This window comes from Neophocaena asiaeorientalis, unplaced genomic scaffold (genome assembly GCF_003031525.2).
Source record: "Neophocaena asiaeorientalis asiaeorientalis breed wild unplaced genomic scaffold, Neophocaena_asiaeorientalis_V1.1 scaffold58, whole genome shotgun sequence".
Classification (NCBI taxonomy): domain Eukaryota; kingdom Metazoa; phylum Chordata; class Mammalia; order Artiodactyla; family Phocoenidae; genus Neophocaena; species Neophocaena asiaeorientalis.
Genome location: NW_020172644.1, coordinates 403,048 through 414,765, shown reverse-complemented (window position 1 = coordinate 414,765; position 11,718 = coordinate 403,048). Strand labels below are relative to the sequence as shown.

The window sequence follows — 11,718 nt, the reverse complement described above, 5'->3', positions numbered from 1 at the left end:
CTAACTGCCCCCCTCCTCGCGTAGCCATCTTCTGTGGACAGTGAGAACAAGTACTTGCAGATGACTAGCAAGCAAGCGCAGAAAGCCAGTCTAATTCTGCAAGATTAGATGAAGACTCACAGACTAGAGCGTTTCAGAACACTTCATCAGGGAAAACAAATGGGACACTTTCAACACCAGGCTTTGCAGGACTGAGAGAAGGTATACACTCTTAGGAACTTCCCCAAGAAGGAACAAAAAGTGTGGAGCAGGCACACCCATAGAAAAGGTCTGGAAAAGCCTCAGAACCTCTGGCTGGGCTATCAAGTGAAAGTATCTCTCTGCTAAAGCCAGTCACTAAAGCCTAGAGGTGACTGCTTCTTCAAAAGTGAAAACAGCAAAAAAAAAAAAGTGAAAACAGCAATGTAAGACTTCAAGCAAGAGCATGAAAAGTCAAGGAAGCATGATATCATCAAAGAAGCACAATAATTCTCTAGCAACTGACCCCAGAGAAATAGAAATCTATGAATTGCCTGACAAAGAATTCAAAATACAATAATTGTTCTAAGGATGCTCAGTGAGTACAATTCAGTGAGCACACAGACCGTGTGACAAATTCAGTAAAACAATGTATGAACAAAACTGAGAGTTTCAATAGAGAGATGTAAACCACCTGAAAGAGAAATTAAGAAAGCAATCCCATTTACAATAGCATCAAAAAAAATAAAATACTTAGGAATAAATTTAACCAAGGAAGTAAAAGATCTATACACTGAAAACTATAAGACATTGTAGAAAGAAATTGAAAGAGAGACAAATAAATGCAAAGACACCCTATGTTCATGAATTGGAAGAATTAATATTAAAATGTCTATACTATCCAAAGCAATCTATAGATTCAATGCAATCCCCATCAAAATTCCAAAGGCTTTGTTCATAGAGATATTTAAAAATCCTAAAATTCTTACAGAACCACTAAAGGCCTCAAATACCCAAAGCAATCTTGGAAAGAAGAACAAAGCTGGAAGTATCACACTTCCTGATTTCAAACTATATTGCTTAACTATAGTAATCAAGAGTATGGTACTGACATAAAAACAAACACACAGACCAATGGAACAGAACAGAGATCCCAGAAATACAGTCAACTAATCTGATAAGGACACCAAGAACATTCAAATGGGGAAAGGATAGTCTCTTCAATAAATGGTGCTGGGGGTTTCCCTGGTGGCACAGTGGTTGAGAGTCCGCCTGCCGATGCAGGGGACACGGGTTCGTGCTGCCCTGGTCCGGGAGGATCTCACATGCCGCGGAGTGGCTGAGCAGGTGAGCCATGGCCACTGAGCCTGCGCGTCCGGAGCCTGTGCTCCGCAACGGGAGAGACCACAACAGGGAGGGGCCCGCGTACTGAAAAAAAAAAAAAAAAAAAAAAAAAAAAGAGTTTCTGTAGAATAACTTCCTAAAAATAGAATTTCGGGTTCAAGGGGTATCTGCTTTTTAATTTTTGAAACAACCCCTCCAAAACCACACCACATAGGCTCCTTTCTTGTTCTACGATGTATTATCAAATGATGAAGCATTTTATTTCATTCTCCAAATAAATACATTAATTATAGTTATTAACTATAAATAATGTCATTCTAAAATCAATGGTAATTACGATTATTCTAGATTTTTACTAATCTGGATTTTTCCTTGATACTTCAATAGAACTCATGTTGTTTTTTACCTTTCTCAATTATTACTTTATTTTTTTATTGAAGTAAGTTGCTGTACAATATTATATAAGTTATAGATGTACAACATAGTGATTCACAATTTTTAAAGGTTACATTCCATTTATAGCTATTATAAAATATTGGCTATATTCCCCATGTTGTACAATATATCCTTGTAACTTAATTTATACCAAATAGTTTGTACCTCTTACTCCCCTTCCCCTATATTGCCCCTCCTCCCCCTTCCCCTCCCTTCTCCCCACTGGTAACCACTAGTTTGTTCTCTGTTATTTTTGCAATAACTAAAAATCCGAAGTCTATAATTTTTATATTTAAAATACCATATTCATTTGTTACTGACCTTTGCCCCAAAGTCCAGCAAGCCAAATGCTGAGACGTGGAGGTTTGCATCAGACAAAAGGTTTATTCAGGAGGCAGCCAAGTGAGGACAAAGAAGAAAAAGTCTCAAGTCAGCCTCCCCCAAGGCGAGGGGCTCGGAATATTTATGGGATAAAGCTGAGGCATGGGGAGCGTGGGGAAAAGTGACTGAAGATAAGGAAAAGGTGAGGTACTTGTCCTGCCCTGTAGATGCCACAGGTGCAACTCAATAACAAGCCTCTTCGTGGAGGAAAACGGCGGTTAGCATGCTGTAAGGGTGGAGGTTTTGGCCCTCTGACATCACAGGGTCACCAGTGGACACTCGCACATGCCCAGTTGGAGGGTCGGTCGTCTCAAACCCGCTCGAACTAGACACAGCTTACTCCAAGTTCCTGATAGAACAACTTGGGCAAACATTGCTTAGGCTACCTGACACTTGAAGGACGTGCAAATTTTTGCAAAAATAATCAAAGTGGAGATTTATCAGAGAAGGTACGTTACAGTGCATTATTTATTAAACAATTTAAAGGCTGTAACTGGTGACTACCCTTGGTTTCACATTTGGTACACGTGTATTTCCAAAGAATAACCAAATAGCAACCATTTGTTGGGACTTACTATGTGCCAAACACATTACATGTACTAGCTCATTTAGCTCTATTTAGAAATAGGGAACTAAAGCCAAAATTAAGTCGACCACACAGCTAATAAATATTAGAAATGAGGTTTGAACCCAAGCTGACTGATCCCCAAGCCCAGGCATGTGATACTCAGAGGATTCAAATTTAACTTTTCTATTTTACTGTGATAGAGCAATGTGAATGGAAGCTCAAGTATATTACAACGCACACAGAAAGGTGCTACTTAAGCCCACGCTCCACAGCTACCCAGCCCGAGCACTCTGAGGCGGGAGCACCAATACCAGAGAGAAGCCGGCGCTGCAAGGAAGAGCCCACATGCTTCACCTAAGACCCAACGCAGCCAAATAAATAAGTAAGTAAATAAAAGCAGGGGGGAGAGCTTTGAGATGTTTCTTAATTGAGTATGCATATAAATAGGAATTTGGGACTGATTGTTCTTTGTCTATTAAAAAAATTCCTCATTCGTCAGCGTTAACTCCACAAATACTTGCTGAGCTCCTACTGTATGGGAGGCCCTGTTACAGACGCTGGAGAATGAGAACCGGCGTGTGTGCACATGCGCGCACACTTCCTCCTGGAGCTTACTGTAACAAGATAACTTGGTAAGTTCTTATACCTGTTGGTGATAAGTGTGAGGAAAATAAAGATGGTTTGACCTTTCCAAAGCGATGTACACAACTGGACAAGAATAAACAAATCATACATGTATTCAATACACTGTCTCCAATTGAATTAGTATCTAAAAATGAGGTATAAACTTTAAAAGGAAAAAGCCCATTTGTTGACTTGGATCTCTCAAAGTCTCTGCATCGTAAGGTGAAGAGCAAACCTCCTTACTAAAAGATCCATACTTTTATTGTTTTTCATGAAGTTCAGTGACAGAGTAGTATACTTCATCCAGCCTTTGGAAAACAAGTATTGACATTAAGGTGAAGCTAGGAGAACACTAGTTCATAAGGAATGAAGTAAAAATCCAAACTGCCATGCTTGGGGCTGATTCCTTCAGCTTTCACTACCTCTCCTCTGCTCTACAGCTCTCTGCTCTGACGCCCACCGTCTCCCCTCTTCAGCAAACCAGACCATCATGTTAATAAGAGTTGATTTGTAAATAGCGTCTCCCTCGCGCCATCTCCATCCCCCTTTGGCCAGGCTCCTACTTTTCTGCTCAATGGCACAGATGCGGCTTTGAGCTGACTGGGACCAGGCAGCTATTAGCAGCAAATCCAGTGAGGGAAATTAATGAAGGGGACAACTAATAAAAGACAGCTCAGGACAGCCAGACTAACTTGCTCCGAGCAGTAATTAACTTTTTTTTTTTTTTTTTTTTTTTTTTTTTTTTTTTTAGCTCATGAAGGTAAATATGCCATCGGCACTGGTCCAGTCTAACTCTTCTTTATTAAAAAGGAGAGAGCAGAGCTATTCATGGGGAGCTGAGACTTAATCTGTTTTCGCCCCAAGAAGAACAGTTTTAAATTACTTGTGTGATGTGTTTGTAGATCCTTGATGCCCAAATCAAGATATACCTTTAAAGATGAGGGAGAAAGGAGGTAGATGAAGAAATATGTCTCTGAATAAAAGAAATAGTCATCCTCTGCTCAGAGGCAGCTTGAAAGAGAGAATCTTGTTTAAAGGTTTGCTCTTCATCCGTACCTAAAATGATTGACTTTTTCTGTTCAATGCAAGCGCTGAATAAAAAACAAGATTGGATTCAAAGTGCACGGCAAGTCTTAGATGTCGGTGTTAAATATGAGCATAGCTTGAGGGATGTTTCAGTTGCCTTTCTCCATCCTCCAGTTTCCATTTTTAAAGACACAGTTATAAAAGGCAACTTAAAATTTTGTGTCTTCATCTATTTTTGAAAATCAACACAGCTCTTCTTCTGAAGATACGTCTTCTGAAAATACACGTACGAACATAAAACAGTTAGGGTTTGTCCAAAAGTGTTTCTAAAAACAAACCTATAGTATTTTATAAAAACTTTGAAAATCAGAACTAGAAAAGACTTTGGAAATACCTAGTCTTATCAGGCTTGTCAGGCTGAGAGACTTACTCATGGTCACACAGCCAATCAGTAACAAAAAGGACCCTCACCACAAATTCAGCCTCTTGACTCAATCCAGTGCTCTGGCTTCCCCAAAATGAAAAGCCTCATCACATACTCTAAGTTAATAAGCTGATTATAGTACTTTGGCCAAATGTGTAATTTATCTTTACTGTCCCCTTACAGGCTTGGGTACAACAGGATCAAATAACATTATCACAGTGAGTTTTATCCATAGCACCCCAGGAGTCAATCTACTCTTCAAACTAACCCCCAGAACCTATGGAAGCACCTCGGTCGCTTTCTGTATAGGATGGGGCAAACACATAATTACGTGCAGGGCTCTATCAAGAATAGATGGCTCTTCAGATAATGGGTGCCCTCCTGCAAAACTGCCTTCAGTCAATCAGTAACACTATACAAAGGAGAGTACAGCTGCATATTATTATTTCCCACAAGATAGCAGAAAAGTTATGTGTCGTGAATGACAGAACTTCATACATGCTTACTTCTACATCAGCAGTAGGGAGAAATAAAATTAAAGTTTATTACAATAGAGAAAATGAGGACAGTGACACTATAGGCTTTAAAAATAAAAATAGCTTTTATTACATAAGGTATGTAAAGTAGTCAAATTCATAGGAACAGAAAGAAGAATATTGGCTTCCAGAGGTTGGAAAGGAGGAGAAATGGGAGCTGTTGTTTGATGGGTGTAGAGTTACAGTTTTGCAAGATGAAAACATTCTGGAGATTGGTTGCACAACACTGTAAATATACTTAAAACTACTAAACTGTACAGTTAAAAAGGTTAAGATGATTTTTAAAAATCACTCTAAGAATGGCTGTAGACTTTGAGACATAAAGCTTTCTTGCATGGCCAAAAATAAAAATAAAATTGTCTTTTATAACAGAATCTTCGAACTATTCAGAGGTGAGCCACCAAGTTTTACAGACTTTTTTTTTTTGCTACAAATAAGTTATATAGTCTTCAAATAAATATACTTCCATATTAATCAAAGTGGGTTTTTATGATGCAGCAACAACCTTCAAATCTTCCTGGCTTTCAACTCACAAGTTTTTTTCTCCCTCATGTAACATCCACTGTGAGTTGAGGTGACTCACAAGAACCACTACTCTTTATATGATCACTCAGAAGCCCAACGAGCTTTGATATGTTGGCCTCACCCTCTCAAGAGAAGAGGAAGATAGAGACCAGAGATGGAGCCCCACCCTACTGTAAGGGGCCTGAGCATGCCCAATAGGGTTAGAACATCAGATATTCATGGAGACTAGAAATGTCCTCCACAGTATCCAGTGGCAGGATTTTGTCCAGATGGAATGAAATGAAGTCACAGGCTTTGAATAAGAGTTCCAGAGTAGGGTAAAGATAGTACCAATGAAATTCTGTTTCCTGAAACATGCAGGAATATTGCCTAGTGTATATGGGAGGCGCTATCAGGACAAGAAATAGTAATACTGAAACAGTGATACCATGATGAAGGGCAGTGGCTGACGATTGTGACTGTTACAGATTCTGCGAGACAGTGAAGATACTGTGTGGTGTAATCATAGCTACCTTGTTTAATGTTATTTGGAGACTCCCAATCCCTTCAAATATGCTATCAAAATTCTAAAGTGTGTCATGAATACCAAAAAGTTGAGAAGCCTAACATTTATGAATACTCTCCTTTTAGTCCCTTACGGAAGATCTTGTAACATCACTTGTTTTGCTGGGGTAGGAAAAGGGAACCATTGAACTTTGGTGTCTTTTTGGTGGAAAGAGATGGAACTAGCAATTATCTGGAGAGCTATGACCAGTAGTTGCCACCATAGGGACTTGCTCCAGCCTGCTTTGTAATGTGTTATCACCATTACCATCTTATACATATTGTTATCGAAGACATGAGTATCTGAGAAATTCAGAGTAATGTGAAGGTGAGGGAAGTACTCTGGCCAGTGCCTTCAGCAGTTCAGTTTCATCTTACATAGTTTAGAACCATTTTGCTCTGACAAAAACTCTAGGAAGTCTAGACAAGTCTCCCCAATGTAGGAGAGCAGAATGGTCTTAAGATTCCAGGACAGTTTTACTCAAGTAGAACTGAAACCCCTTTTAAATTATTTGCTCACAAAAAAATAAAACTCAGTTTTCACTACACTCTTTCTGATTCTTCCCAGACTAAAGATGTCATATAGACCCTCCTAGGTCTACTGAAAATGATAGGAATTTCTTTTGCAAAGCCATCAAGAGCTCTATTGGCAAGGCTTTCCTGTGCAGTGCCCATGTCATGCAGATATGGTGAAATCATTTTCTTCTAATTCAAGAGAAATACTGGATTTGAACTCAAAACTTTTGAGTTGCTTTAGTGCTCCACCAGCAAAATCATGTTTTCTTCTTTGTCTATTTCAAGCTGCTGCCATGGAAATTTTGAGTTAAGGAAGATATTAGTTTAGATAGGTTTGATTCAGAAAAAAAATTTTTTTGATCATGTTCTAGGAATGAAAGAAGTATTAATGCATTAATACAATAGTTATCTAAAGTTTATGGTTAGACTTTTCTCCGTACAGTTTCAAAGGTTTTACCTCATTTGATTTCTTTTCCAAAATTATCTGGAAAGTAAGGCAAAAAGATAAATTGATCATATCCTCACAATGAATCAATCTTCTTGTACATGTCATGTAGTGTTTCAATAGATGTGAAAGGTACAAAGAAAAACCACAAAATCAAATTAAAGTTATCCCAGAATCTCTCATTTTTAAATTATTTCAATGCATAGCAAAATTTATGTCACAGAAAGAAAGCAATGGCAAGCCTGTGTGGTTGTCCTTTGTCACACTGGCACTAGTTTGGCTTCTTTCTGCTATTCTTATACCAAAGAGGCAATAAACCCCCTTGAGAGTCATAGAGCTGCCTGTGGAGGCCTGACAGAGCATAGAAGCTTTTATGCCAAAATACAATGCACAAAGGGATCATAAACACATGTGAAAAGGAAGATGACCTCTTTGTCACAAGGAATTAGGCTTTATTGCAAGCTGCTACCCTGGAAACCAGCCCCCAGCTTTCTCTGCTTATTTTGAAGGTTCCTGTTCCCATATAACGTGGACTTCAGCACTTTTACTTAATTGTTTCTAGATCAGATAAGATAGGTGAAAGATTTTGGTTCTTTGCTTCATTGTTTAATGTCTCCAGGTATGCCTCCAGGTCCTGGAGTGAAGAGAATCAAGGAGAAGGTGGTAATGGAATCATTAGAAGGGAAGGATGAATGAAGAAAAATACTGGTGGCACAGTCTGTTCTACACTTCAGCAAGATCAGAGAAGATATACACTTGTTTTTGAATCTTTGAAAGACCAGCTACAGCCCAAACAGCCTCTCTGGGAGATGTGTCCTTTGAAATAACTCTAACTTTTTGCCTCTTGATTTCTTACATCTCTGGAATTCAGTATACCCTACAGTGTCTACCAGGTAACATGACTCTACAGGGCTATTGTCAAAGTCCAAACAAAATTAAAAGTATGCTTCCATTGGGAAAAATCTTGAATCCCAAGTCCTTCTATTTCATAAGACGTATGACTTTTGTGAGAAACTTGATATGAAGGAAAACGATTGCTTATACAATTACAGCCTTGAAAAGTAAAAAGGAAAGATAAGTAAAAAGAGAAGTTACAATGAGCTAAACAACTGTTGAAGCTCTGAGTCCAAAAGCTGGTGGGACACTTGAAGAATGCCCCGGAGTCCAGCTTGGTAAGATGCGGGGGCTCAGAAGAGGAATGGGACCCCGGTCGCGCAGGTGCTTCGCGGATCCCCCTTCGTTCCCGCCTGCGTCTCACCGCCCCCGCCTTCCCCGGAATCCTGGGCTTAGGGCCCCGAGGAGGCTGAGCGTTTCTCCCACAGGTGAGACCTACCCAGGCTGGAGCGCAGAGCTGGCGGCTGTCCGGTTGCTCAGGAAGCCCCAGCCTCATCACATAGCGTTCCTAGACAATAATCCAAGTTGGCTTTTCCCCCTTCGTGCTTGAGGGTTTGGAGAAGCTGGGTGAGAGAGAAAGCAGAAGTGAAAGCAGAGAACTCCCACCGCCTTCCCTCCTCCTGCGACCCCGGCACCGAGAGGAAAGAAAAAAAAAAGTCATTTATTGTAGGGCACACAGCATCAGGACTCTTTCCCACTCCATCTTCCGACTCCCGCCGCCGTGCAGGGATATAATAGCTCCGGCCACACTGGCTTTCTCGATCCGCTTTCCGGATGACTGAATTTCTTTGCTCCTCTCTCCTGTCGGGGACCATCTGAAACTGCCCCCATCTTGCGTTCCCAGGGGCCCTCCCCACCCGCCTCGTTTCCACTCAGGGACCAAAGAGCAGCTCACTTCGGCGTCCTCCATAAGACGAACCCCACCCAGGCTGGGTAAACCAAACTGGGAAAGGAAAAACGGGTGGGGGACGAGGAGGACCGCTCCTGCAGACCTCGGCCCCGGCGGACCCCGGCGGGTGCCCACTGCGAGCCACGTGGGGAGGCCCCAAGCGAGGCGCACGCCCGCAAAGGCTTTGGAAAAGAGACTGCCGAGAACAATGAACGCTGGAGGACAGAGGGAGGTGGAGGGGGCTGAGAACTCTCGTCCTTCACCGCCTTCCCCCTTTGGGGACATTCCTTAGGTTTAATCATTAAAGTGGATCCTTTTTTAAAAGGAGGCAGGAGCTTAACGCAGCCGTTTCTGACAATCTGCCCCACACGCTGTCAGCGAAGTGAAAGATCTGGATCGAGCTTTGTTGCTTCGCTACCAATAGCAGACTTGGGGAGACCAAGCTCCTATTTCTGGCCACATCAAAGCAGTGATTATGCAAATACCCATTTTTTTTTTAAAGAATAAAATGGAGGGGGAATTATTTATCAAACAATGAACCCCCTGCCAGGGCGGGAAACAATAGATCAGACCAGATAGCCCTTCTAGCCCCAGGCTGGGGGAGCGGGAAGGGGGGTGCTGGAGCCCTCACGTTTTATTGGTCTAACCTAATTTCACTAATTCTCTTTTCACACATTTTTCTTTTGCGGATTCGGAGGCCAGGACTTTCACGCTCCCGAGAGCGCCCTGCGTTGGCGCGATTCAAGGGCTGCCTGCTTTATTTAATTAATACATTCAAAGCTCGCCTGGGACCCGAGAGCCTGGGGGTGGGGGAAGAGACCGAGGCCGGGCGTGAGGAGGAGGCGCTTTTAACGGGTTCCAGGTGTTGAGGCCCAGCAGTCACAACCTGCCCAAGGCTGTGCGATGCAGGGGGTGCACGCGGCGGGCGGCGGCGGCTCGCAACTCCCTGCCTCTGCCTCGGCCCTGCCGCAGCCGTGCGCCCAGGCGACCCGGGCCGGAGGGTGGGCGCCGCAGAAGCGGGCCCTGGGTCTAGATGCGCTCCGCGGGTAACAGGACCCTCGCTCCCTCCCGGCCAAGGCCGCCCGGGGCCTTCCGAAGCCCGCGCCTCCGCCGGGCCCGCAGGGCTCTGCCCGGGAGGGAGACTACCCGGCTCCTGCCCAGGTGCTGGGGGCTCCGGGACCCCCAGTACTCCTCTCGTCCCTACCTCGCCCGGCGGCCCACCTCTCCGCTTCTCCGTTTTCTCCTTGTTCGCCCTCAGATGGATTTGTCTTAGATCTGGTGAAGGAAAATCAGCCCTAAGTCCTGGGCACTTCTGAACAATACAATCAATGCCTGGCGGCGCCGAAGCAGAGATCCACCCGGGCCAGGACCAACCCCCGCACCTCTCCAGGCTTAGGTAAACACGCCACCGCGCCCCTGGAGCTGGAAAGATCTGGCAACTTTTGCAGTGTGGGACTGTCATCAGAACAACATCGTCATGGCCTTGCTTGAAACGGCTCTCAGCAGAGAGCTCCAAAAATAGAATGGCTTGGCTCAGCGGCCCACGAACCTGCTTGGTGCAGACAGACCGAGCTGGTCCCAGGGCGGGAGGCGAATGGGTAAAATGGAAGAGTGACTATATTCCCTACCGCTGGAAGCTTCGACCAGTAATTCTCATCTCTACAGGGAACGGGAGAGGACGACTGGGCCTCAACCCACAGGCTGCGGAGATTGCCGGGGGTGGCAAGGAGAACTCACAGCGCGAAGGGAGGCAGAAAGAACATCGTTCTTAACAGCTGAAAGTGATTAGACGCCATAAAAAATAACTGCACCTACTTAGTGTAAAATTAGGTCTGCTGTAGATAGCGGAGGAAAAGCCCGAGTGTAGACCACAGACGGGAGACCGAATTCCTGCCGTATATGACGTGATGCTGGTGTGTAAGAGGAACTGCAAGCTCTTGCTGAACGGGTCTCTGGTCCTGGAGAAACTGCAGAGGTGGCTGCTAGATTCAACTAGGTCGCAGGTTGAGTCATTAGGTGTATTACCCATTACTCAAAACTATGACTATTGAACCCTCCCCCCATCTGTGCCTCTCCAAATAAACTGTTAGGGTCACCACCTGTTTATAGGATCCTCCTCACCAGCTGAGGTTTCCTGAGTACCTGCACCTGAAGATTTACCTTCCCCAGACTTGTGTCATGAACCTGTTTCCTTAGCAAATTTCCAAAAGAAGCCTATAATCACCATAAAAGCATCGTCATCACTAAATTAACAGTTATTTGGCATTAAAACCGTGATTTTAAACACTCTCATACTACGATTGCTTTGCTTGCTGGCTTGGCTTTTTAAACACTAGAAACATAAAGGTGAATGTACGAGAAAAATCACTTTCCCCTCATATCAGATAATCGAGTGGCTAAGAATAATACAACCTTTAAACTAGAAGGGGTTTTCCAACAGGTCTCCCTTACACCAGAGATGAAAGCCAGACACACCCTGGTTGGTTCTTCCTTTTATTAAAAATGGAGCTATTGGGCTTCCCTGGTGGCGCAGTGGTTGAGAGTCCGCCTGCCGATGCAGGGAATGTGGGTTCGTGCCCCGGTCTGGGAAGATCCCACATGCCGCGGAGC

General features: G+C 43.5%; 1 long non-coding RNA gene across 1 annotated transcript in view; it reads left to right on the top strand.

Annotated features, from left to right (window-relative positions):
* Positions 1–4,461, top strand: part of LOC112395994 (uncharacterized) — a 5,144-nt gene extending 683 nt beyond the window's left edge. Inside the window, exons 2-4 of the long non-coding RNA XR_003002479.1 lie at positions 2,887–3,068; positions 3,186–3,318; positions 4,062–4,461. This is a non-coding gene — a long non-coding RNA (uncharacterized LOC112395994). The remainder of the gene's footprint in view (positions 1–2,886; positions 3,069–3,185; positions 3,319–4,061) is intronic.
* Positions 4,462–11,718: the final 7,257 nt, after the last annotated feature.